This window comes from Peromyscus leucopus, unplaced genomic scaffold (assembly GCF_004664715.2).
Source record: "Peromyscus leucopus breed LL Stock unplaced genomic scaffold, UCI_PerLeu_2.1 scaffold_300, whole genome shotgun sequence".
Taxonomy (NCBI): Eukaryota; Metazoa; Chordata; class Mammalia; order Rodentia; family Cricetidae; genus Peromyscus; species Peromyscus leucopus.
In genome coordinates this window covers 37305-64939 of record NW_023505179.1, presented here as the reverse complement: position 1 = coordinate 64939, position 27635 = coordinate 37305, and the positions used below count along the sequence as shown (strand labels likewise).

The window sequence follows — 27635 nt, the reverse complement described above, 5'->3', positions numbered from 1 at the left end:
GAGTATCAATGAAGACTTGTGGGTGGGGGGATGGGGGTGTCCTCTGGTCAAGAGAACAGAATGCCTGCCCTGGATACCTACCTAACATTCCCTGGGCTGGGTCAATCACCTGGGCAGGTGGGCTCATCTAAACCGCACAAGAGATAGATGGAATAATTTCCCTTTCAGGAGATGTTATCCTTCCCTTCCCAAAATCCTGCCCCTACAGACCAAGCAGCCATGAGGTGCTTCTCAGGCCTGGCTTAGAAATGTACAACTTTTCCTTTTTCTTTTTTCCATTGCTTTCTTCCAGTTGCTGACCAGAACCCAACTATGTTTTCCCTGATAATTTGGCTTGCTATTTTTTAACAAAGCTACCCTCACCGCTATGTGGTTGCTTGTTCTGATATCCATGCTGGCTTAAACAGCCTGGCTATGTTTCCTCCTTCTCTCTGCTCCCCTCCTCCAGCTGCTGAGACTTACAGCTTGTCTGCCTTGGGGTGTTTTTCTTTTCCTTTTTTTTTTTTTTTTTTTTTTTTTTTGGTTTTTCGAGACAGGGTTTCTCTGGGTAGTTTAGGTTGCCTGTCCTGGATCTCACTCTGAAGACCAGGCTGGCTTTGAACTCACAGAGATCCGCCTGCTCTGCCTCCCGAGTGCTGGGATTAAAGGCGTGGGCCACCACCAACTGGCTTGGTGTTTTTCTTTTAAACTCTAAAAAAAATTGTCCTCCTGCTCACACTTAAATCCATTCTTATTTTATTTATAAGACTAAGAACTCAGAGAGGGGACCCAATGTCCTCTGCATCATCATCCTTGGGTAAATTAGGTAAAATGAAGTCCCCCAGGTCAATGGCTCACTTATCAAAACCACCAAGATTTAAACTTTTTATTAGCAAGTATGGAACCCAGGGCCTTGGGCAAGTTAAGTATATGCTTTACCACTCAGTTGTACTCCCAGCCTTTAACATGACTTTAAATTCTATTTGTTTCCTATACTATTTAAAAGCATGATTAATTTAAAGAGCATTCAATCAACTCCATTGTACTTTCAATTATGTCAGACTGATCAATACAACCCCAAACAATGAAACCAACCATGTGCCAAAACCAGTTACTCAGCGGGTTGGTGACATCATCTACGAGCTAGAAGAAGGCCTCATCAGGAAAGTCGGCACCCAATTAGCTACCTGTGACATCTGTCTGCAGGACCGGAACGTGAATGCTGAGGCTACATCTTGGTTTAGTAAACAGATCTCATCAACTAGTATCTCCAGAGTGATGGAATGATGGATGGGTTTGTTGACCCTGTTACTTACTAAGGATAAAAAGACTCAAATGCTTAAACTCAATAAATGTGACTTCTATCGTCTTATTTTTATATGGTTTTATATATCTGTTAATAACCAACCAACCACACACACACACACACACACACACACACTTCTTTTTATAATTAAGTTATTTTCTGCTGGTGTCCCTTGGTTTTCAAGACCCAAATAAAATTACTGTTATAGAATAAATGGTTATATACCCCATAAAATCCACACATTGATATCTAATCCCCAATGTGAGGGTATTTGGAGATGGGACATTTGGAGGTTGATTAGGTCACAAGAGTGGAGTCCTTGAGAATGTCCCTCTGAAAGCTGGGAGATGGCAATCATGAGGACCTCAGTTGAGATCCCAAAGATAGAGACTATATGACTGTAGTCAGTGAAGATTCCTGGATCTCACTGTCTAGCCACACAAGATGGTGGATTACTGGTTCAATGAGAGACCCTATCTCAAAATAGAGATAGATAGATAGATAGATAGATAGATAGATAGATAGATAGATAGACAGGGTCTCTCTATGAGTTCTGGCTAACCTGGAATTGACCGTGCTGACCAAGTTAGCCTCAAACTCAGAGATCCACCTCAGAGTGCTAGATAGATAGATAGATAGATAGATCATAGATACATAGATAAATGGATAAATAAGTAAATGAGATGAAGGCAGCTGAGAAAGTTGTTTAATGTTGACCGTTGGCCTCCACATGGAACACACAACACAACACAACACAACACAACACACACACCACACACACACACACACACACACACACACACACACACACGAAGACCTCAGAAAAGTCCCTCGTCCTTCTGCCGCCTAAGGACATGGTGAAAAAGGCCCTTGTCTATGGCCCTTGAACAGAACTGTCTAGTCTCTGAAAGCGTGAAAATAAATTTCTGTTGCTTCTAAACCATCCAAACTACCATATTTTGGTATGTAAGCCAAAACAGACTAAAACTCATGCTAAGCTAGAAGTATTAGAAATGTACTTTTTTAATTGAAAACAACAACTGAGGAAAAATCGACTTCATTTTCAGTCATTGTATGCTCTCTGGAGGATAGTTATGAGACAATCATAAAATGTGAAGCGTCTTAAGCCAAATGGGTGTGTGTTTCTTATGGAATTATCCCGTTTTGAAGCATGAAAGGCAGGAGTGGGTTATAGACATTATAATCAGTTGTCAGTCAGCACCACAGAGAAAATCAACAAGCATTGGAAATAACAGGCAAGGTTCCAATTTAGCAACTCACTCAATACACTGTTTATTCTGGCTGGCAGCCCACAATCACTGTGTTGTTTTTACACAGTTAACTCAATTAAACAAGAAATTCCGCCAAGAAGAAAACATGTTAGACTTTATGGTTTGGTATACATGTATGTGTCCTCAATTTATAAATAACATGAAGAAAAATTGAGAGACAGGGTCTCTCTATGAGTTCTGACTAACCTGGAATTGACCGTGTTGACCAAGTTAGCCTCAAACTCAGAGATCCACCTCAGAGTGCTGGATTAAAGACGTGCATGGTCATTGCCCAGCCCAGTGTTAAATATTCTTTTTGAAACAGGATCTCTCTATGTAGCCCTGGCTGTCCTGGAAGTCTATGTAGACCAAGCTGGCCTGGAACTCACAGAGATCTGTCTCCCCAGTGCTGGAACTGAAGTCATGGAGTCAAAGTCAGGCACCAGTGATTAAGAATTCAACCTCACAAAACCACTTCAGGTGACCATATCAATTGGCTATGGTAGGGATTGCCAAAATCAATCCCTTCTGAGGTTCATCAATCTGTAAGAATGACTGCCGGAACTCAGGGATACTCTACTTGCCACTGCTGATTACTAGAGGAACATTTTTAAAAGGATACACATGAACATCCAGAAGAACACATAGGACAAGATTCAGAAGGGTCTCAAGCATGGGCACCTCTCTCTGTCCTCTGGAATGGGACATGCCTCCCATCCCAATACCTGTAGTTTGTTTGGCAATCCGGGGAGCTCTTTGAACCCCCGTTCACTGGAGATTCGTGGAGGATTCATTAGATAGGCATGATTAATTAGATCATTAGCTACAACAGATTACTCTAACCGTTAGTTCTTGTGGTAGTTTGAATGAGAAATATGCCCCATAAGCTCAGGCATTTGAACACTTGGTCCCTAGCTGGTGGCACCGTTCAGGAAAGTTTATGAAGTGCCACCTCACTAGAGGAAGTATGTCCCTGGGGCTTGGCTGAGAGTTTAAAGCCTTGCCCCCACCTTCCGGTTCACTCTGCTTCCTGTTCAAGGTACGATCTCTCAGCTTCCTGCTCCTGCATGCCTGCCACTTGTCCCCATGCTCCTCGCCAAGATGGACTCTTAGCCCCCTGAACAGTAAACCCAATAAACTCTTCTCTGGAGATCGCCCTGGTCATGGCGTAACTAATGCAGTCCCTATCCCCTGGGGCTGGATGAAGGGTCATCAGCCCCATCCTGAAGCTGTGCAGGAACTCCAGCCAGCCATTTCCCCTGGGATACCAAAAGATGCATCTGTCAGGAGTTCCCAGGGTTACACGCTAGACATCGGGAAAGGGGTGAGGAAAGCAAACCATCCTTTCTTGCTGGGTCACAACAACAGGGGCAGAGGAGGTGCCATCGTCGAAGAGTCGCCTCAGCCAGCAGGATGAGAGAAGCAGGTGCTGACCAGAGGCACAGGAAAGAACGGCAGGATTCTAGAGTAACGGGGGTGGGGGGGAGTGTAGGAGGGGCTTCTGCACAGACAGATCCGGATTCCTTTTCAGACAGCCTTGACGGGTGTGTGCCATCTAGATCAGGCTGCTTGAACTTCCTCCCCTCATCAGCAAAGTGGGGGCAACAAGACTTCTCTCACACAATAATGTGCATCGTGTTGGGAGGAACATTTCAAATGGTCAGTCTGGGAGTGGGCCAGCAGACGCACGGACATTCGGAACCTAATAAGCCAGAGGCACGCACGTCTCTGATCCGCTTCAAAGTTAAGCAAATCCTCGGCCGAAGGGTGAGACCCAGACACAAGCATTGCCTTCTCGTTGGGTTAGAGCTACAGTCGTAGGGCCTAACCTGTCTCTGCCTTTCTGGGAGCACACTGCCTTGCGTGCCAGTGATCTCTGTTAAACAGGCTGCTCACACAGCCAACCTTCTTCCACCCTCATTGTCCTGTCGTCCCGCTCTTCCCCAAATCAACACTGAGAACCGGAAACCAAGCCCTGCTGGACACAAAAGTCAGCCATGTTAACAATGGTGTACACTAATAGCTGAATGCACTACTGTGTAGCTGAGGATCGGCGGGCGGACAAGGAAGGATCAGCACGCCTCCGAGGTGTCAGATGGGCGTGCCCCGCTGTTATCTAGAGGCATCAGCAGGAATGCTGCTAAGCATCTTACAAGGAAACTGCACCCCACAACAAAGAGTCACCCAGTCTAAAACACAGTTCACAAGCCCAACTCCCCCAAGTAATACCTTTCTGTCAACAATGCCTTTGTTCCTCAGGTTTTAAATTCTAGACACCACTCAGCTGAAGCCGGTGTGTTTTGAAGGAGGCAAGCACCAAGTCCGACCCCTGGACAAGTACCTAGTTTCCATTCCTGTAAGACTACCGAGTGCCATTGTCAGAGTCGTGATTCAAAGCTGAGGCCAGGAAGCTGGTGTCTCAGCAGAAGGTATGCCCTACCACACCCAGTCTGTGAGCTGCTGGGGAATTGAACCCTGGTTTCATGCATGTTAGGCAAGTACTCTACCAATTGAGGACCTCCCCAGGCCCAGCTTCAGATACCTTTACAGAAAGAGCTAAAGCTAAATCTCCACCTTGCCACCTCCTTCCCAGAAGACCACTCTCTGTAGTATTTCTCATTTCAAATTTATCTGTAAATGTTTACATAAATATGTAGTATCCATACTCAGTGGTAAATTTTAATGTGTGTGTGTGTGTGTGTGTGTGTGTTGCTTGGATTTAAACTCAAGGATTCTCATGCTGGCATGGTGTGTATGCCTTTAATCCCAGCACTCAGGAGTGGAGGCAGGCTGGTCTACTTAGTGAGTTCCAAGACAGCCAGGGCTATACAGAGAAATCTGTCCTGGAAAAAAAAAAAAAACATTTAAGGCAAACCCAACCCTCAAGGGTTCTCACATGCTAAGCATTGTAACACCGAGCAACACACTCTCAGCCCCCATGGCAGGAAATTTTAAAGAAATACTGATCACAGTATATATTTTCTTTTCTCTTAACATTCTCCATGTAAGTCCAGTTAATTCGCTCTGGCTACTATACAGTGCTAGAGCTAGACCTTGTAAATAAACAGTCCCCCTGAAGTGAAAATGGTCATTTCCATGTTTGCATTCATCACATACAGTTGCGTCAAGGTCACCTGGTGCATCCACACTTGGAGTTCGGATAAGCTTAATATCTTACAAGACCGTGGACTGTGAGTTAGAGAACAATTTCCAGCTTCACTCAGTAAGTAGTTGTGCTAGGTAGGTTGTCAACTCGAGTTTCTCACTCCCCTCACCAACCATTAACTGCACATATATCCTCAGGGAGGGGCGGGGGCAGCCACCTATCCTCAGGAGGGCAGGGCAGCCATATATTCCTCAGTGTGAACCCCTTCCCCTCCTTGACAGGTGCTGCAGGCCCAATCTCAGGGAGCTCTTGTCCAGGTAATCACAACTACTGTGAGTTCAAAGCCATGTCATGCCCGGGTCAGCTTTCCACACTTCCCCTGCCTTCCGCTGACTCATGTGTCCATTCTATTCCCCCTTCCATCTCAGTGTTTCCCGAGCCCGGAGGGGGTGATAAAGACGTCCATTTATCGCTGTCATTTATTCTCTGGACCTTGACCAGTTATGAATGCGTCTTTGCAGCCACTGCTGATCGCTGCTGAGAGAAGCATCTCTGACCAAAGCTCATAGAACACTAGTGTGTGGTAAAGGCTAGTTATTTAGAAAGCAATTTGACAGCACATCATGTCCACTCATCTTATCCTGATAGCTTAATATCCACTAGTATACAACTGTAAATGGAGGCCGAGTTTTTTCTGTCCTGATTACACAGTCCCAAATAAACATATAAAATTTTATATTAATTATATAATACATTTAAATTAACCCATTTCTATTAATCTATGTTAAAAAAAAAAAAACTATGATGAATTTGAGGCAAGCTTGAACTACATCTGCATTCCAGACCAGACCAGGCTGTAGAGTTAAACCATGTTTAGTTACTGTTCTATCGCTGTGATAAGACATCGTGACCAAGGCAAGTTACAGAGGAAAGAGTTCCAGAGGCTCACAGTTCCAGAGGTTAGAGTCCATGGCCATCATGGATGGAGTAAGACAACAGCAGGCAAGAAGCTCTGAGCAGCAGCTGAGAGCTCACGTCTTGAGACACAAGCATGAGCAGGGAGAAAGACACTGGAATGGCATGGGCTTTTGAAACCCCAAAACCCCCAGTGACACACCTACTCCAACAAGGCCACACCTCCTAATCCTTCCCTAACAGTTCACCACCAATTGGGGATCAAGCATTCAAACATATGAGCCCCTGGGGCCATTCTGACTTAAACCACCACACCCTGCTTTGAAAAACTAACTTAACAGGACTGGAGAGATGTTCAGAGGTTAAGAGTGCTCCATTAAATGTATTATACTCCATGCTTTAGGGTAGTAAGTACTGGGTGTGTATTCAGCAAGTTTTAAACCAAGACAATAAATAGTACTTACACCAACTTAACTGATTTAAACAGGCTATGGGCTAAGGTATAGCACAATGCTACAGCACCTGATTAACAAACATGAGACCTGAATTTGATCATTAGGACCACCAGGGGGAAAAAAGAACAGACTATCAAAAACAACTTAGTAACTTCCCCAGAATAAATAAATGTTTATAAACAATGAAATTTCTCAAAATTTTTGTTAGCAAAATATTCTCCCACACTTCCTGTGTATTTAACGGGTTATTAATGTCTCATAACTAGTGTATTACAGGCTATCAATGTAGTTAGTCAAATACCTCACAGGAAGAAGTGCAGAAGCCAAATTAGAAGGAAATATTAGGCAACCTGAATTCTGAACAAGCTTCTCTCTGCACCACATTAGTTTCACCTTAATACTTGGTTCTTGCTGGGTGCTTAGATGGCGAAAAGGCTGGGGGCCTGAGGTTCAAAGCAGAAAAGAAATACAGCAGTGAGCTAAATTCCCGTAGGCCATGCAACCCCAAATCTCCCTGCATTGTGCCCGCTGAAGTTGTGGAGGCCGAATGCATTCTCGCAGCAAACGTTCAAGTAAGACCAGAAACACACTCAGGAGCAAGCCAGATGGCTGTGCCCAGCTCTGTGGACAGTTTTTGCCCTGGATGTCTCACTCGCAGATCAGTGCTGACCTCCCTCATACCAGCTGACTCTTTGGTAACCATTCTGGAGTCCCAGCGTCATCTTGCACTTACACTACAATTCACCTGCTGCCGCTAAGATGTCACAAGAAATTACACTAATTCAAAAATGACCATTCAAGCCTAAGGTTGTCCTGGAATCAAGGACCCAAAGAGTGTGGCCAGCCACTCTTCTGGGTGTCCAGGCGAGGTGGCACACACCTTTAACCCCAGCACTCAGAAGACAGAGACAAGTGGATTTCTGAGGCCATCCTAGTCTACACGGAGAGTTAGTTCCAAGCCATCCACCCCTGCCTATCTTTCCCTTCCTCCTCCTGCGGCTGTAGCTAGTTCATGTGAAGCTAATACCCGGGAAGGGACTAATTATATACCCACCAACTAAACGCCATATAACAGTTACTTGAAGGGGTTAACCTGCACCTATATAGTAACAATGAGAGAAAGACCTCTAATCCCAAGAAGATGCAGACAAGGAAGATCCTCCTCATGAGCGGATCCTGAGCCCAATCAATGACACCATCTTCTACAACCAGCACAGGAAAATGAATGTGGCTAAAGACGGAAAAAAAGGAGGTCGTGAAGAAAGGAGACTGTGGTGGTGAGGCTGTTTCTGCCGCCTTCCAGCTCTGCGCCCCTGGAGGAGCTCCCAGCGGCACCATGTTGGGACAGAGTATGCGGAGGTTCATCGCCTCTGTGGTCTGTCGCAGCCACTATGAGGAGGGCCGGGGGAAGAATTTGCCATTTTTGGTGTAAAACAAATGGCTTTGGATCTGGATTTGCTGCTCCTTTCTTTATAGGAAGACACCAGCTACTTAAAAATGAGAATATTTAATTCATCCCTTTAACAGAGTGAAGTTGTTTAAGAGATGTGATCTGAAAATTGGATTTTCTTAAACTCTTATTACTAAATAAAATGGTAAATAAACTAGTGATATAAAAAAAAGACAGAAGAGGATGACTTCTCCATGAAGATAATATTTCCTAGGTTCACTTGCAGATGCCTTATATAGTTGAAGCACAGAAGAAATACAGTACGAAAGGCACAGAACTGGTAGAGAGACCTGGTGTGTCATAAAATACATGTTTCCCTAAATAAAAGCAGCAGAAACAATCCATGTGAGCCTGCAGAAGATAAGTAGTTACCACCCTCCCTAGCCAATCTGTGCCTCGCAGGTCCTCCAAATGTATTATTATCGGGACAAATAATTCAGAGGCATGTCAAAAATCACACCGCCCGGGGGCCCCCAGGCCTGCCTGTGACCCTTTGCCTGAGCTGGATGGCTCTGCACCGACTTGTGCTTCTGTTGGCTCCAGTGCAGAGACACGATGCTCCGCAGCCGGAAGGTTGCACCAGCCAAGCACACCAGGACTCAGTGCATTTCGTCACCCTCTACTGTCTGTCTAGGATTGTGACACCATTTCCCTAATGACCCCAAACACTGGATGGATCAACAGGGCACACACCCCGTAAGTCCAGGCTTCCTAAACATAGAGTCAGAAGTGGGGCAGAGGTGCACAGCGTGCCGTCGTGATTAACATGGATTAATGCAGACACAAATGAGCATGGAACGCAGAACTCCTCTTACACTGTCTTTTGTTGTTCACCTATCTGAGCGCCTGTCACAGGAGCCTACCGGTGACTATCTCCCAACAGACGCGCATTTTAACGAACTTAGATCCCACACAGGCCAAGTTTAAATGTCATAGATGCTCCATAACTTAGAGAGTTTATTCCGATTTCACAGGCTAAAGGACAGCACTCTGGATTAAATTTCATAGGTGCTAGCCTTACTCCAAATTAGGACGTATTTTCTCCACCTCTTTCTTTCGAGGGTCTTGTGTAGCCCAAGCTGGCTTCAAAGTCTAGTCAAAGACATCTTGACCTCTTGACCATCTCTTCTTTCTGCCTCTATCATCCTGAGTGCTTGGGATTGCAAGTGTATATGCCACTTCCCTTAGTGTGTGTGGTGCCAGGATCAAAGCCTGGGCTTCATGTATGCCAGGCAAGCAATCTACCAACTAATTTCCACAGCTCCCAACAGCATACAGTTTCTACAGCTCCTTATGTGCAACCCTTCAGATGATAAATTTCTTACAAAGTACCTGACCACTTGACCATTTTCCATACTAAGTAAGAGGGGCAAGATTTTCCTACTTTTTTTTATATTTAGGGAAGAAAAAAAAAAAAAAAAAAAAAAACAACCCTGAAACTGGAAATAAAGGCAAGTCATTCGAAATGAGTGAGCATTTAAACTGTTGTAAAAACTTGGTGGCAGCATCTGGAACCACTGCCCAGGTCAATTCTAAGCCATCGATGATGCTGGAATGTGGGGGGCACAGTTATACCCATCAAGGCAAAGAGGGCAAAAGACCCCAGAGACCCTCCATAGCACTTGCTGCTGTCTCCTGTGTGTGCAGAACTGGCCCAGCAGCCCTCTGAGGCCCAAGCCAGGAGCTGTACATGGACGGTAAACACCTCCAACAGCTAGGGGAAAGACAGGAAGGGAGGATACACTCCCACTGTGTTCTGGGAGGCTCACTGAACGCAGTGGGAGAGGGTGTGTGCTATGCATGACGGGATACCCCCTCAACTTCTTGTGGGCCTTGTTAACTAACCTTGGTGGTGAGGTAAAAAAAAAAAATCCCAGTGAGGGAGAGAAAGCTTTGCTCCTTAGTTAGAGACAGCCGTCTCAGCCCTCAGGAATTCCCCCCAAGCAAGGCTAGACCAAAGACTCCATCAGAGAGGCTACAGGGCAGGTGAAGGACCACTCCGGGCCTTTTTGAAAACACTTTTGATCCATCTAATGATTTAATTCTTCCTTATTGTTTAGTCACTATTCCTATAAAATCTGACTTTCTAGGAACCTAGTGCCTGAAATGACTGTCAGGATTCTTACTCCCACTGAAACTGTTTCTTTAGGCACATAAATAAACAAGGACTGGTTTTAACTTGTTTCTACCAGAAGCTAACAGGGGTCATAGATTGCATGGGAGAAAGAAGACTGCAGTCAAGCAGCCCTGGGAAAGCTTAATTTAATAATAATAATTAAAAAAATCTCTATCTCTCTCACCTGTGCACTCTTGTTTTTTCCAATTTTTTTAAACAAGGTCTTAGTAACATAGTTCACGCTGACCTAGGATCAGCTACATAGCCCAGGCCACCACCACACATGTAACTGCTGTGGATATTGCTCTATATAAATAAAACACTGATGGCCAGTGACCAGGCAGGAAGTAGGTTGCCAGGCAGGAAGTAGGTGGGACAAGGAGAGAGGAGAATTCTGGGAAAAGAAGGCTGAGGGGAGAGACACTGCAGCCACCGCCAGGACAAGCAGCTGTAAAGACTCTGGTAAGCCACCAGCCATGTGGCAAGGTATAGATTTATAAAAATGGGTTAATTTAAGATAAAAGAACAGTTAGCAAGAAGCCTGCCACGGCCATACAGTTTATAAGTGATATAAGCGTCTGAGTGATTATTTTATAAGTGGATTGTGGGACTGCGGGACTTGGGGAACCTGGAGAGAAGCCCTCCAGCAACATGTAACCGCTTACCTCAGCCTTCAGAATTCTGGGATTACAAACATACACCACCATGCCCAGCTAATGCAGTCTTTACTACAGACTTTTCTAGACCTTTGTCACCACACAACAGTACTCTTCCAGAGGAAGGGGCAGTGTGTAGTGCCTCCAAACATCCCCCCTAGAGTCTGACTGTGTTATTACTGGGTTTTTAGGGTGCTGGAGACTGAACTAAGAGCTTCACATACATGAAGTATATGCTCTACCATCGAGATACAATCCCAGACAAGAGCTGTGGTGGGTTTTTTGTAAACTTCTTTATTATTTATCTGAATGATTTTTCATTCTGTGTCTGTGTGTGGTGTGTGCACATGAGTCCAGATACCTGTGGCAACTAGAGGGAACTCCAGATCTAGAACTGGAGTTAGGGGTGGTTGTGAACCGCCCAGTGTTTGTGCCGGGAATGACGTTTGGGTCATCCGCTTGCTCTTAACCACTGAGCCATCCCGCCAGCCTGCAGTTTTATTTCTTGTTCAGTGTTCCCAGCCTTCAGCAGGAAAATGTATCCCAAGGAGTGCGCTTTGAGAGCATCTGACTAGAAGTTAGAATGAAACCCTGATAAAATCTCAGCTTCTAAATTCTAACCCCCAGGCAGTCCGACTGGTCTCTGCGATGGTTGGGATTGGTCTCTGCTGCGGTTTAAGGGTAACCTCAAAGGTTCCTGTGTTAGGGGACTGGTCCTCAGCGTGGTGGCACTGAGCTCTGTGGACTTCTATGAGGTGGGGCCTCAAATGAGTCCCTGGGTCACCAGGGTGCTGCTGCCCTGGGAAGAGGCTCTGCCTCTGCAGCCCTGTGGCAGTACTTGTAGCTATGAGTTGGTCAAGCTTGAGACAGACCCCTGAGTCTGCTTCTGGCTCACGACCGGAGAGGCTTCCTCCTCCCACACCCCACCTGAGCTCCACCGTCCTCCAGATGTTCCAGGAACTGAGAGCTGCACCCTGCTCTCACAGCTGAGTAGAGTAACCCACCCCGTGTCTTGTGATAGTGATTTAAAAAAAAAAAAACTGACCAACAGCCCTCCCCCCCACCCCCGACCCTCATGAAAAAAATTACCAGTCTCAAAATCAAGATGCAAACGATCAAAGTAAAGCAAAGAACTTACTGGTTCCATCAAAACACACACACAAGCAAAGTCAAAGGACACGTTGAAAACTAAGGTGAGGGCTGGAGAGATGGCTCAGAGGTTAAGGACACTGGCTGTTCTTCCAGAGGTCCTGAGTTCAATTCCCAGCACCCACATGGTGGCTCACAACCATCTGGAATGAGATCTGGTGCCCTCTTCTGGCCTGCAGTCAGAACACTGTATACATAATAAATAAATCTTTAAAAAAAAAAAAAACTAAGATGAAAAACATAATTATCATGCCAGGCGGGGGTGGCATACACCTTTAATCCCAGCACTTGGGCAATAGAGGCAGACGGATCTCTAAGTTTGAGGCCAGCTTGGTCTACAGAGAGTTCCAGGACAGCCAGGGCTACACAGAGAAACCCTAAACCAAAACAGAAAAAAAATAATTTTTTTCTGATATTTTCAAATTAACAAAATTTTCAATGTAAAGATCAGAAAGCTCAAACAACACTAATATATGTATAAAACATAGAAATTCTATTGTGTAATCACTGAATAATTACAATGGCCATATAATCTACAGCAAATGGAAAATGTAGCAGAGACAACAATAACTCCTCCCCCCCCCCCAAAAAAAAAAACCACACAAAAAACAAATAAACAAGTAGTGAGTATGTAGAACTGTGAGAGACTGAACCACACCAAGTCCTTGATTACATGTAAATGAGCTGAATCCTCACGTTAGCTTGTAGGGGTACTGTAACAAAGTACACACTGCCTGCTTGTATCTCTTTTCATCCCCGGCTACATCTTTAAAGCCACAAACTTGCTCTTCAAATGCAGGTCTTAGAAGAACCCAGAGAGGAACTAACACATACTGCCCAACCCTCCTGATAACAACTCAGGCAGCTACCGTTCTACAATACAGACAAAACGATGAAGAACCTCAGGCCTACAGAAGACACTGCTGGACCAACTTCAGACTGTTTGCAGATTTAAACGATCGTAATGAAAAAAAAAAAAAAAAAAGCAAGACTTACCCACAGAAGCTGAGTTTTTAAGAACTGACTCCTTTGGGGCTCCTTTTTCAATTCGTAATGTGGCCCACTGTTCAAAACAAGAAGCGTTCATTGAAATTCTTCCATAGACACATGCAAACACCAAAACACACTTATATAGAAGTGACGTTAAAAACTAAAGCTGGGCACCGTCTGATGAGGAGAGACACCCCAGGATTCTCTATGTACACTATTGCTAGGATGAGGGCTAAAGTTAGATTTTAAGTTTTAATACTCTGCTTAAGAGATCTAGAAAACAAAAAACGCCTCTAACCTGTGAGCCCCACTTGTCCAAGGACAGATGACCTCCTAGAATGCTAGGGGCTGTTCATGTAAGGTAACCAGCCACCTGTCTTCCCATCTGTACACAAGGTTGGCTGCCCCAACTGCACAGGAGATGCTTGGTCACATGTAGGCAGGAAGCTCATCAGGACACATGCTTGCCCTGGATTGGACAAAGGTGAGAAGTGCGTGGCCTTGCAGGGTTTTATAAACACCGGACTAACTCTCCGCCATTCTCTGGGAATCCCAGGTATGGACCCGGCCAGTGTCCACAGTCCTGGCCAGTATTTAATAAAACTTGCTTCAAATTTGGCTCAAAAATTGTGGTCGTGGTCTTATTTTCACCCAGAGGATTAATTAACACACGTCTTTTGTATGCTCCTAGAGCTGTCTGTCACTGATGACGTCCCAACAAATACTTAAGTTACTTCTTGAGAAAGGTGGTGAAGCTGGTAGGGTAAGAAAACAGGTTATAGCTGTTTTCAACAATGTCTGGACCAGAAAATAAGGCCCACCAAAACCCAAGCCAAGGGGGCGGGGCAAAGTATGTGATCTCTAAATGCTATGTTGAAAAAAAACACTTGCACTTTTAAAGTATGATGTCAAATGGTAAGTAATATTACAATGCATAAGAAATGTATGGGGCTAAAGAGAGTGTTTAAGAGCATTGGCTGCTCTTCCAGAGGACTCCGGTTCAATTCCTAGCACCTACATGGCAGCTCACAACTGTCTGTAACTCCATTCCCAGGGATCTGACACCCTCACACATACATGCAGACAAAACACCAATGCACATAAAATAATAAATAAATCTTTTTTTAAAAAATGTATGAATAGGGGATGGGCTGTATGTAGTTAAGGTGGTAGACTGCTTGCGGGCCTTGCATGCATGAAGTCCTGAGTTCAATTTCCAGCATTGAAAAAACAAAAATCAGTAAAAAATCACCAGAAGACCACCTCACCCATTTTTTTACCTATTAAAATGCATAAGGAACATGTAATTGGGAGGGTACAGATTGGGAAGTGAAAGACCAGGGATTATTAAGTATCAGTTTGTTCTGAATATACTTAAAAGTATAATGAAAAAATGTCAAAATTGGGCTATCCTGGAACTCACTTGGTAGGCCAGGCTGGCCTCAGAGATCTGCCTGCCTCTGTCTCTTAAGTGCTGAGATTAAAGGCGTGCGCCAACAAGCCTGGCTTCCAAGGTGGTTTTTTTGTTTGTTTGTTTTTTTTTTTTTTTTTTTTTTTTTTTTTTTTTTTTTTTTTGGTTTTCGAGACAGGTTTCTCTGTGTAGCTTTGCGCCTTTCCTGGAACTCGCTTTGGAGACCAGGCTGGCCTCGAACTCACAGAGATCCACCTGCCTCTGCCTCCCGAGTGCTGGATTAAAGGCTGGGATTAAAGGCGTGCACCACCACCGCCCAGCCTTCCAAGGTGTTTTTAATGACCACTTTAGCTCATTTGTTTCACACACCAAAAGTCACAGGATCCTCTAAGTTCCTATCAGAAGGCTCCTGTGCCAATGTGATAATGATGTGTTGCGGGGGGACATATTTCATGCAGGGACATGAATGCCCATCACCACACTAAAGAAAGATCCTAAGATGGGTTTTTCATATGTTCTTTGGTTTGGGTTTGTTTGTTTTTGAGACAGGGTCTAATATAACCCAAGACTGGCCTGAACTCCCTAAGTAGGCAAGAATAACCTTGAACTTAAAAAAGAAAAGGGAACTAAACTCAATGCTGGAGCATTCCAGGCAAGCACTTTACTACTGACCCCAGTCCAGCCCCTCAGCACTAACCTTCCTGCCTCTACCTCCCCAGCACCAGGATTACAAACCACATCTGATTTATGCAAGCCTCGAGATTAAATCCAGAGCCGCATGCATGCAAGTCAAGTAGTCTACCACCTGAGCTATAGCCTGCCCTTTCTTCATGCATTCCTAATATTACCATCATAACCTAAAAGGTGCAGGTGGATTTTTTTCAGCACAGAATTTAAAGACTTTGCCGATAATGTGCCCCATTCCTGTTAGGTAGTCTAGGTCTTGAGTTTAAAATTTAGCAATTAAGGGCTAAAGATGTAGCTCAGTGATAGAATGCTTGCCTAGCACATTCAAGGCCCTGAGTTCAATCTCCAGCAGCACATAGATGATAGACAGACCAGACAAGACAGATAGATTTCAGACAGAAAGATAGATACATAAAGGGATAGATAAACAGATGATAGACAGATACATAGATATATAGATGATAGACAGATAATAAAGATACATACATACATGCATGGAAGATAGAGATGATAGATACACAAATACATTGATAGATGATAGATTGATAAACAGGTAGATGATAGATACATAGAAAATAGAGACAGACAGACAGATACAGAATATTTATTTTTAAAACCAATTAAAATGATATCTAAGGTTACAATTCAGATACTAATATCTTTTTCTTTCAGAGACAGGGTTTCTCTGAGTAGCCCTGGCTGTCCTGGAACTCACTATGTAGACTAGGCTGGTCTCTAACTCAGAGATTGGCCTTCCTCTGCATCTCAGTGCTGAGATTTTAAAGGTGTGCACCACCACACCCAGCCTAGATACTAAAGTCTAAGCTGACTAACCTGAAAGCAAAGGGAAAGAGCAAAAGAAGAGGTCAAGTGCATTGTAATAATTATAATTATATATAAGCACCATGAAGGGACAAAAAGATAGGTTAATATACAAAAAGAAATTTGGAAGGCTCTATGTATATGTTCAGACAGAGAGATTAAACATTTTGTTTTTCCAAATAAGCATGAAAACAACCGATAGAGAATAAATAGCCTAGAACATAACACCAAGGTCAAGGAGTGACGCCATCAGGGCCGTGTACACCGGCACGCACACAGCCGTGCACAGCGGCACACACACAGCCGTGCACAGTGGCACCAGCACACAGCCATGTACACCGGCACACACACAGCCGTGCACAGTGGCACCAGCACACAGCCATGCACAGTGGCACACAGCCGAGCAGGACTCTGCCACCTAACTTAGAAGACCTAAAAATAGAGCCACATCCTCCAGGCTTCCAGTGACCCTTCACCACCATGAGACTCCATGCTCATCAGGCTGCATCCTTTCTATTCCTGTTTGGGACACGAGCATTAAACTCTGGATTCCCATCTTCTCAACTGAGGTAAAGGTTAATTTCCATAGTTTCTCCCTAAAGCTTGGACATCTATTATCATTTGTTTAAGGAAAAAAAAAAGATAGAGCCGGCGGTGGTGGCACACGCCTTTAATCCCAGCACTAAGGAGGTAGAGCCAGGCAGATCTCTGTGAGTTTGAGGCCAGCCTGGGCTACAGAGCAAGTTCCAGGACAGGCTCCAAAGCTACACAGAGAAACCCTGTCTCAAACAAAACAAAAAAGAAAAAAGAAAAATATCAGAGATGTGTGTAAAGACAGTGAGAAATGAAGCCAGTCCCATGGACTCCCTGACCTAAGACTTCCAGTCCTCAGAATCCTGAGAAAGAAGGTAAATCTCTGCTGTTTAGCCTGCTTGGCTTGTGTCGTATAAAAGATATTCTTCAAAGAGCAAATCACATCCCTCAAAGAGCAGGACATTTGAGAATGCATACGGTTTCCCCATTTGAGAGAACCAAGATTGCAAAGACTGTTCAAGATAAGCAAATTTCAAGGTTGGAGAAGCAATTCTTCAAAGCCAACAGGAATCTGTGTAGACAACTACTTGGGGATCTGGGTAGCCAACTGCTTGGGAATCTGGGTAGACAACAGCTTGGGAATCTGGGCAGACAACGGCTTGGGGATCTGGGTAGACAACTGGTTGGGGATCTGGGTAGACAACGGCTTGGGATCTGGGTAGCCAACTGCTTTCCAGTATGTGCTTATTCACCACTGAAAGTGAAGAGGCATTGCAGCCTGCCTGGTGTCAGGGAGAATTTGTCTTCCTATTATTTCCCAGCTGAGACTTTAAGCTCTTGGGACATCTGTTTCATCATCTCTCTAAGGAGGGTCAACACCAAAGGTGACAACAAAGATCAGTGAGCCAGGCAGGGTCTGACACAGATCTGTAAGCCCAACTACGTGGGAGGCTGATGCAGGAGGATCATAAATCCAAGGCCTGCCTCCACTAACTCTAGTCACTAACTCTAGTGATTAAAGACCAGCCTGCATGACTTACTGAGTCCCTATCTCAAAATACAAAGTAAAATGCAGACTTCAGAGACAGCACATGGTAGAGAGCACTTGCTAGCATGTCAAGTCCTTGGGTTCGGACCCCCAGTATGGGATGTGGGGCACAAATGAGCAGCTCCCCAAGACCACCAGTGTGTCGTCCAACAGGAAACTATTTGTCTTTTACCATGCCGGCTTCTCCACCCATGGCTGCGCCCCTTGGCAGTTCTTCTGGAGACTCAGAGTCTCCTCGAGCTAATCTCAGAATGCCTCTGCCTCAAGACCATGCAGACAAGAGGACCCTGAATACAGAAGCAGCTCTACCACCTTGCTCCTACACCTCACCTCAGTCTTCAGGCCCTGAGGAAAGCTAAAAGACACGGATCTGTCAGCATCTCACCACTTAATTTCCAAAGCCTGTAAGAGGCAAATTCACTAAAGTTTGTTTCAAGCTAGATTTAAAGAAAAAGATCTCATGTATTCCAGGCTATGGAGATGAGGACAACCTTAAATTTTTTTCTTTTTTTTTTCTGAAAATTTTATACATGAATACCATATTTACATCATTTTCATGCCACCCTTTCCCACCTTCCATGTCCCCCACCACTCCCTCTCAAATTCATGATCTCTTCTTCTTTAATTATGAGTGAATGTATATATATTCCTACCTCCACCTCCCAAGTGCTGAGATTATAGGCATGCTCCGCGTTGCCCAGTTTATGTGGTGCTAGGAATCGAATCCAGGGCTTTAGGCACACCAGGAGAGCACTCTACCAACTCAGCTACATCCCCAGTCCTCAAGTCTGATTTTACAACAAGCCAAAAGCTTGCAAAATTATAAGATTCTCACCCTAGACAATTATAACTTCTTCTAGATCATTATAACTGTAAAGAGTCAAGAACCGACTAAAGAGGGAAGGAGATAAGGAAAACAACTAAAAATCATCTAAAAATTCAGATAGTAGGCTGACAAAAATAGCAGCTGGCAGTTATCTGGAGCCAAATGGGAACTTGGCAGAGTCTACCCTACGGCGGACTGAAAATCCTGGCTCCAGATTCAAACTGAAACCCTGATTCTACCCCTGCAGCTGCACGCTACTGAACGCCTGCCCTAAATCAATAAGAATAATGACAGGCCCCTGTGGAATTAAGATGAATGAAAACCAGCTTCCCTTCATTGCCGTTGCTCGTTATAAACAGCCTGGGTCTTCTAGCACACTGACTATATTGCCAACATCAGAAAGAGTGTCTTTTATACAAACTTGGTAATAGCCTCCTGGGAATTATGGGCATGCCTCTTCCAAAGGATGGGAAACCTTTGGTGGATGGAGGAGAGAGTAAAGAGATGAGAGAATGAGCCTAATAGGCAAGAAGAATCAGTTGAATGAGTGTTCACCTTCGAAGTGAACACCTTAAATCTTAGTCTCGTGAGCAGACAAGGCAGTGTCGTACTGTCCCAACCTACACTCTACTAAAACTCGTCACCAACTCTGTGACAGGCACCTTCGTTTCCTCTCCCAGCTTAACCCTCAGAATGATCGTACAGGATATTGGATCTCTACATGCAGAAACCGAGGCTGTGATAAAGTGACCCACCAGAGACCACAGAGCCAGAAACATGGGAGAACTTTTCCATGCCTCCATCTTATTCCTCCAGAACAGGAGGGAGGTTACTCCTTGTCATGCCTACTTTATTTACATCTAGCCCTTTCTTTCTTTCAGGGTTGGCAAAAGAACCCAGGGCTGTGCCCACAATGGGCACTCTACTGAGCTGTATCCACAGCCCCCTCACTTCCTTCCTGTCCATAATTCTATATTCTCTTTCTGTTCCTTGTTTCTTTCTACTCATAAACCTCAAACCATGGAAGAGCAATCCCTCTTGATTCTCATCTTAATGGCTAACCTTACAGTTAACCTGGACGTTGACAGCAGCGGCACCTTGCAATGTTTAACCTCTACTCCTGTTGGATAAACATGAAAACCTCACACACACACTAGAGATTCTGACAGTACATTTGATTATCAGTGGATTTCTCCTGAGGACACCTCCTCAGTCTGAAGTTTTACTTCTCAGCTTGTATCCCGAAACTATTTCCCCCAATATGGCATACATATTACCTAGCAAGTTCTTTTGGTTTGGTTTGGTTTGGTTTGGTTTGGTTTGGTTTGGTTTGGTTTTTCCAGACAGGGTTTCTCTATGTAGCTTTGTGACTTTCCTGGAACTCACTCTGTAGCCCAAGCTGGCCTTGAACTCATAGAGATCTGCCTGCCTCTGCCTCCTGAGTGCTGGGATTAAAGGTGTGCACCACCACTGCCTGGCACCTAGCAAGTTCTTATATACCCTTTAGAAACCATGGTCACAAGACTCACTGAACTGATTCTATCCCAAATATCCAAGCCCTTATCTTCAAATAGCTTGCCACACCAGAAACATGTATTCATATCTAGGGACATCTAACAACAGAGAAAGCAGCATGCAGTAGATGTGCAAAAAATAATTATATGTATGCAAATATACATAATGTATATATGTGTATATATAATGGCAAAAACATAAAATAATGTAATATAAATAATATAAATGTGTAATATTTACAAGTATATAGATAATAATATACAATTTTATATATAGTAATACTAATATATAATTATATATAAGTATATAAAGAATAAGAATATAATACAATAAATAAATATAACAACTTTTTAAATTAGAAATATTTTCTTTAAAGGAAAAAGCAAAGCAAGAATACTCAATGCTGAGAGAGACACTGCCAGCCACTGCCATGACCAGCAGCATGTGAAGATGCCGGTAAGCCACCAGCCACGTGGAAAGGTATAGATTTATGGAAATAGATTAATTTAAGCTATAAAAACAGTTAGCAAGAAGCCTGCCACGGCCATACAGTTTGTAAGCAATATAAGTCTCTGTGTTTACTTGGTTGGGTCTGAGCGGCTGTGGGACTGGCGGGTTACAGTTGTCCTGACTGTGGGCAAGGCAAGAAAACTCTAGCTACAAATGGCACCCAACGTGTTGGCAAGAGATTCCACCTAAAACCTGAGTAAAAAGATTCTAAAACGGAGCTAAAAACAGTTCCTAGTTGTCTCTTTCAAGTTAGCGGCAGCGTGTGTGTTTGAGCTACTATCTACTATGGCGGGTTCCTGGTGTGTGTGCTCGACCTGCAGTATGGCGGGAATGAGGCCTCTGCAAGTGGCACATTAAGCTGCATGGTGGATTTAGCCTTTGCTAGTACAAAACAAAAAGAGGTTTCTGGGCTACACTCTGCCTTGATAGAAGCATAGACCCACTATTTCTGAGAGTTGATGGCTCCCAGAGCTGGCAGAAAACGTACCACCGCCATGTTAGGAAGCTGAAGTGGGAGGAGCCAGAAGCCACAGCGCCATTTCAGGCTTAAAAGGCTGCAGTTTAAAGCAATAGGCTCAAGGTAATATAAAAAATAAGCCACATAAAGATGGCTACCACACAGAGAATCTGGATTATGTTCTCTTTGATATTTGTAACTGAAGAAAAACATTTGATTGCAAAAGCTGTTGAGTTATGCCAAAATGTATATTTTAAAGGTACCTTGACTTCAAAATTTGGATGTAAGGATATGTTTCTTTGGAAAGGAGGCTCTGTTTTTGTTTCTACAGAAAGCCAGAGGCTATGGATTTGTTCTAGATTAAGATACATCAGGTTTGACCAGCCAAGACCACCTGAAAGGTCTCTGATGACACCAGATGATCCAACATCCAGAATCATTTCAAGGCAACTGGCTCAGATGATACAGCGTCACGGACTACTCCATGATCCTAAAATTTTCTTTGTGTCCCCATAAGATACAGCGCCCCCCCTTCAGCAGGAAGTAGTAAGAGAAGCTACGCCCAAATTCCCAAATATACCAAGCTGGCTTTGAAGATGTGTAAAAGTTAAAACCTTCCTTTTGAAAAAAAGAAAAGGGGAAGTGCTGTGGGATGGTTTGTATGTCAAATTGCTCTGACTGGTCAATAAATAAAACACTGATTGGCCAGTGGCCAGGCAGGAAGTAGGTGGGACAAGGAGAGAGGAGAATTCTGGGAAGTGGAAGTCTGAGGCAGAGAGACACTGCTAGCCGCCGCCATGACCAGCAGCATGTGAAGACGCCGGTAAGCCACCAGCCATGTGGCAAAGTATAGATTTATGGAAATGGATTAATTTAAGATATAAGAACAGTTAGCAAGAAGCCTGCCACGGCCATACAGTTTGTAAGCAAAAAAAAAAAAAAAAAAAATGTTCAATGCTACCTTAATGCTACACTGCAGGGAGATCCTGTCCTACTTAACACAGAAAGGGAGGAGAAGAAGGGCGGGAAAGGAGACATGGGGTGATAGCTCACAGAGAATGAGATGACTCCTAGACTCTCTGTACAGTTCAGCATGTGTGGAGGGCAGAGGACAACTTGACATGCTCACTCTCTACCCTGCCCTGTGGGTTCCAGGGATCAAACTCAGGTCCGCAGGCTTGGTGACACATGCCATTTCACCAGGCTCCTGATTTTTCCTTAGGATAGGACTCACTCTGCAGCTCAACCTCGCCTCAGACTCCCAACAGCCTTGCCTCGGCCTTTTGAGTGTTGAGATTATAGGCATGACCGCTCTGTCAGACAAAGGGAAAGGTTGGTATTTCTAACTCCATGCTGGTGTTTGTAGGTGTTATATTGACATGCTTTAGCAGATCAAAAGATTTTCTTCTGTTTCTACCCGTTAGTAACTATCTGTAACTACCTGTTAATAACTATCAACATATAGTCATTGTACATAGTGATGGGTTTCATAAGGATATTTTTGTTCAGCTGCATCATCTACTTTGACCAAAAATCACCACATACCTGCCACTCTCCCCCCATTCACCCCCCATTCACCCTCTCTCACTAGCTTCTTCCCCATCGACTTTTCCACACACACATACATATGTGTATATATATTCCATGTAGTAAAGAGAACATGTAACAATTAAAATAATAATTCTTAGATCCTGTCTCAAAAAAAAAAAAAATAATAATAATAATAATAAATAATTCTTTCTTTTTAATTTTTTAGACTTATTTATTTTATGTGTATGGATGCTTTGCCTGGATGCATACCTGTTCACCACATATTTACAATGCCTGAGGAGTCCAGAAGAGAACATTAGAACCTCTTGGAGCTGGACTTACAGGCCACATGGGTGCTGGGAATAGAACCCAGGACCTCTGGAAGAGCAGTCAGTGCCTTTAGCCACTGAGCCATCTCTCCTGCCCCAATGACAACAATTCTTATGAGCCATCAAGATGGCTCACAAGATGTTGTTTAAGACAAGGTCTCACTCTGTACCCTAGGCTGTCCTCAAGCTTGGAGCAATCCCCCTGTCTCAGCTCTCCCGGTATGCTAGGATGACATGTGGTGGTTTCAGCAAGCTACCTGACAATAGATATAACAAGCACCACAGCAAGCTATTCAGCAGGCATCCAAACCCAATTCAACCTCTAGAACTTGAGTATGGTCCTTTAAAAAGCCACCTATTAACAATTTAAAAAAAATTAAGATAAACCCACAATGACAAGGCCAAATGATCTTTTTAAACAGCATATAGTCAGGCAATGCGGCACAGGACTTTAATCCAAGGACTGGGGAGGCAAAGGCAGGCAGCTCTCTGTGGTTTGCTTTTGTTTGTTTTTGTTTATTTGCTTGTTAGTTTCTTGAGACAGGGTCTCCTTGTGTATCCCTTGCTGACCTGTAACTGGATATATACCCAGGCTGGCATCATATTTAGAGTTCCTCCAGGCCAGCAAAGCTAAATAGTGAGACTTATTTTCTCTCTCTCTCTCTCTCTCCCTCTCTCTCTCTCTCTCTCTCTGTGTGTGTCTGTCTGTCTGTCTGTCTGTCTCTGTCTGTCTGTCTGTGTGTCTGTGTGTATATATCTTCCCCAAAGAATATTCTTGAGACAGCCTAGAATCAAATAACTGAGAACTCACTGAGGAATGGGAGTAACAGAAGCGCCGCTCTATAAATTAACTCTGTAGCCTGTTTATGCACAGCGAACTAAAGATGTCCTAACACTAAAGAGCTGTCATGAATCCACAGGAAATTATCCCTGCACTTGGAGAAAGCAATCCACTGCGGTAAGCCTAGCCTTCCAGAAGTTTCTGAAACAGCTAGCACTGTTGTGGGGGAAGAGTGTTAACCCTGGGGTCACACCTTTCTTCCCTGATGAGTCCCTGTGAGGAGCTCCAGGCAGCCATGACCGGCAGTCAGCTGATTCACAAAATGAATCTCTATCTAAATTCTGTATGGTGAACACCCCATAACCTAATAACTTAGCAATGGAGATGACCGCTTACATTGCCTCCTACCCAGTGTCCAAGATCAACAGCATTCCTGCTTTTACTAGAATAACAGTCCTTAGGAGAAGCTGGGAGGAGGCAGACCTAAAATACCAAACTATATTGGCATCAATGTGCGAAAATGCCACAGGACTCACTGCTTTGGACACCAACTTAAAAAATTCAAAGTTCTGGAGCATGGTGGGTGGAGCTTGACTAGCATAAAGACTGGAGGTAGTGGTACATGCTTGGAATCCCAGAGCTTGGGAACTGAGGAGAGGGGGTTCCAATGTGTAAGATCATCCTCAGCTACACAAGATAAGGTCAGCTGGGGCTACATGAGATCCTGCCTCCCCATAAAGAGCCCTTTTTTTTTAATTAAAAAGAAAAAAATGAAAAGTAGACCTCTTTTGAAAACAAACTTCCCCAATTATCAAGAAACTCACCTCTGACACTACATATAGAAGCTCACATCACTAATTCAAAATATGAACTTGGGAGGCCAAGGCAGTCTGAAGTCAGTTCAGATGTCAGATGAGACTGTATACTGAGTTCTGAGTTCCTGGCTAGCTTGGGCTATAGTGTGTGGTGCATGTGTGGGGGTGGGTGGGGTATTGTATGTAGTGTGTGTGTACATGGTGTGTGTAAGTGGTGTGGGGAGGGGTATGCATGCTGTGTATGCTGTGTGTGTGTTTGGTGGTGTGTGTCTGTGCGCATGCATGCATGTGTGAGTTGCTTGGGTTTAAACTCATACATATGTGGAGAGAGAGACTATCCCTGAAGTTTCTTTCTGCTCTAGATAGTAAACTCAGGGCCCTGTCAAACAAACTCAAGATCAGAGCCTGGACTGCCAATCAGCTCATCAAACGTAGTAATTTGCCAGCTGAGAACAACCAGGTGGTGACTCCCTCCTTGCCATATCTTTAGCTGTCCAGAAAGATTAAAGCAAGAAAGGCAGTAATAAGCACCTAGGAGCCAGTGTGTATGATTCCCCTTATCTGGTTCTCCAAAGGGCACTGCTGCCCAGGGAACCAGCTCAGTCAATTCAGGAGCACGGGCTGGAGAGGATCATCTGCCGTGTGTGTGGAGTGAGCACGTTTGAATGTCTAACGGGGGAGGAAACTAAAACTCACAGTGTGACAACACTGTGTAATGGTGATAGGAGAAAGGACAGACAAAAACCATGAGGGCTAGCTGGCAAGGTGGTACACACCTCTTCTGTCAATGCCTGGGAGCCTGAGGAAGCAGGATCCAGAGTTCAAGGCCAGTCTCAGCTACATGGTGAGATGCCATCTTGGGGGGGAAAAAAAGTGTGAAGCAGACTGGAGATAAAGAATCTAATATAGCTCCAAGGATTCAGCAAAGAAATAGCCACAAAGGGACAGTCCCACAGGCTCTGGAGGAAAGCATTAGCAGGCAGCCATGGGCTAGAGATACATATCTAGGACCACTCCTTTACTGAGAAAGGGCAGAGCCATGTCCTATGGGAGGACAGAAAGTACAGCCAAAAAAAAAAAAAAAAAAAATACAAACAAACAAAAACCCTGCACAGCTGTAGGTGGTGGTAGAGATGCTGGAGAAACAGCAACCATACCAGCCATTTAATCGTAGCAAACACACAGTGCACCTAACACACAGGCACCCTGCTGAGGACTTCCTGTACCCTGATGTATTTTAAAAACAACTATGTGGGGCACTGTGGTAGCACACGCCTTTAATCCCAGCAGTTGGGAGGCAGAGGCAGATGGATCTCTGAGGCCAGCCTGGTCTACAGAGTGAGTTCCAGGGCAGGCTCCAAAGGTATACAGAGAAACCCTGTCTCAGAAAACACACACACATACACCCTTATGTGGAAAGCTAAGTGTGATGCCTCCTATCTGGAAAAAATAAATAGACTGTCAAGAATTCGCGAATTTCAAAGCCAGCTAGGGCTCCAAGAGTGACAGCCTATCTCAAAACCAAACCAAGGGTTGGGGATTTAGCTCAGTGGTAGAGCGCTTGCCAAGTGCAAGGCCCTGGGTTCGGGTCCTCAGCTCTGAAAAAAAACAAAAACCAAACCAAATAAACAGACAGATGAAAATGATATGCAAATAGGTGTTGGTACTTCTACTTGGTAGATGAGTAAATAAAGTACAGGGGTCAGATTACCTTCTTAGATCAGACACTAAGAAACAGGGACGAGAGTTAGGTACCAAATCTAGGCAGATCTGTACAGCCTGAGGGCCTCTCTTTATTAAGACCACTGCCATTTGTCACACTAAATTCAAACAAACCTTTCAACTCTGAATCTCACAGCACTTGCCCCCCTGCATGGAGAGGCCCTCTGAATTTTACTAAAGACCTGGATAAACTCAAGCTGAAGTGGAGTGTGGAAACAAACCAAAGGCCCAAGCTGAGGGCAGAGAACCTTTGCGGTGGTATTCCAGTGTCCCTGGTTAGATAAAAATCCCCATGACTCCACTAAAACAAAATCAGATTTTTCTTCTGCCACCCAGCCACTGGTTTCTTATCTTGGGCATGAAGTGGAACATGATGCCTCTGTGGACCTCTGAAACCTGGGGCTGTAAAAATTGGAGGGAAGTAACAGCTCCAGAGGCATAGTGGGTAATAAATCTGCTGATACAACAATCAGCTGTCATAGAGTTCATCCAGTAAGTAAAAAACAGCAGCGATGGCAGAACCCAGGTGGAGGGGTTCCTGTGAGGTGGACTGGTGCTCTTGGTTGGGATCAGCCTGGCTCTCCCAGCAAATAGAGACCCAGTCTTTCTTGAAACAGCAGATTAGAAACTGAAATACTCTCTCAGGTCCCTGCTCCAACCCCACTCCCTACCCTTAACCCCTAACCCCGACCCTTTGCTCAAAATGCTCCCACAGTTCTAAGTCCAGGCGCTCAGTCGCTCCCGGCTCCCTAAGTTCTCAGAGCAGCCGGGGCTCCACATCCTTCCCGGCACTCACTCACCTCCAAGGTTTTCACCAGGATCTTCATGTAGATCTCCGAGATGCCTATAGACAATCCGAAGGCCGAGGGCAACAGGATGAGGCCGATCACCAGCGTCAGCCAGGTGGACAGGAGCTTCATCGCCAAGTCTGCGCCCTCCATGTCTTCGGCGCGCCCTCTGGGAGAGGTCCCCAGGAGATCCGAGCGCGGTAGGTAGCAATCCGAGTCCCAGGCTGTCCAACGCAGCTCGGAAAACACCGCAAAACACTTCGTCCCACCCGGAGCTGAGCTCCGGGGAGTCCGCGCCGCCCGCCTCACTCCCTTCTGCTCTGCGGAGGGAAAGGCAGAGGGAGGAAGAACTCTCAGAACTACGGCGACCTCCTTCCCTCCTCCTCTTAGGTCCCCGCTGTCCCCGGGGGCTAACTCTCCACGAGAGGCCCAGGCCAAGCTGTGGCCACCGCCGCGGGAGCAGACCT

General features: G+C 44.7%; 1 non-coding gene and 2 pseudogenes across 1 annotated transcript; 1 reads left to right on the top strand and 2 right to left on the bottom strand.

Moving 5' to 3' along the window:
• LOC114695736 overlaps window positions 1–27341 on the bottom strand; it is a 57650-nt pseudogene extending 30309 nt beyond the window's left edge.
• LOC114695747 lies at window positions 8303–8543 on the top strand (annotated as a pseudogene).
• On the bottom strand, window positions 15201–15305 carry LOC114695764. Its single transcript, XR_003734914.1, has one exon. It is a non-coding gene; the product is annotated as a small nucleolar RNA U13 (small nucleolar RNA).
• Window positions 27342–27635: the final 294 nt, after the last annotated feature.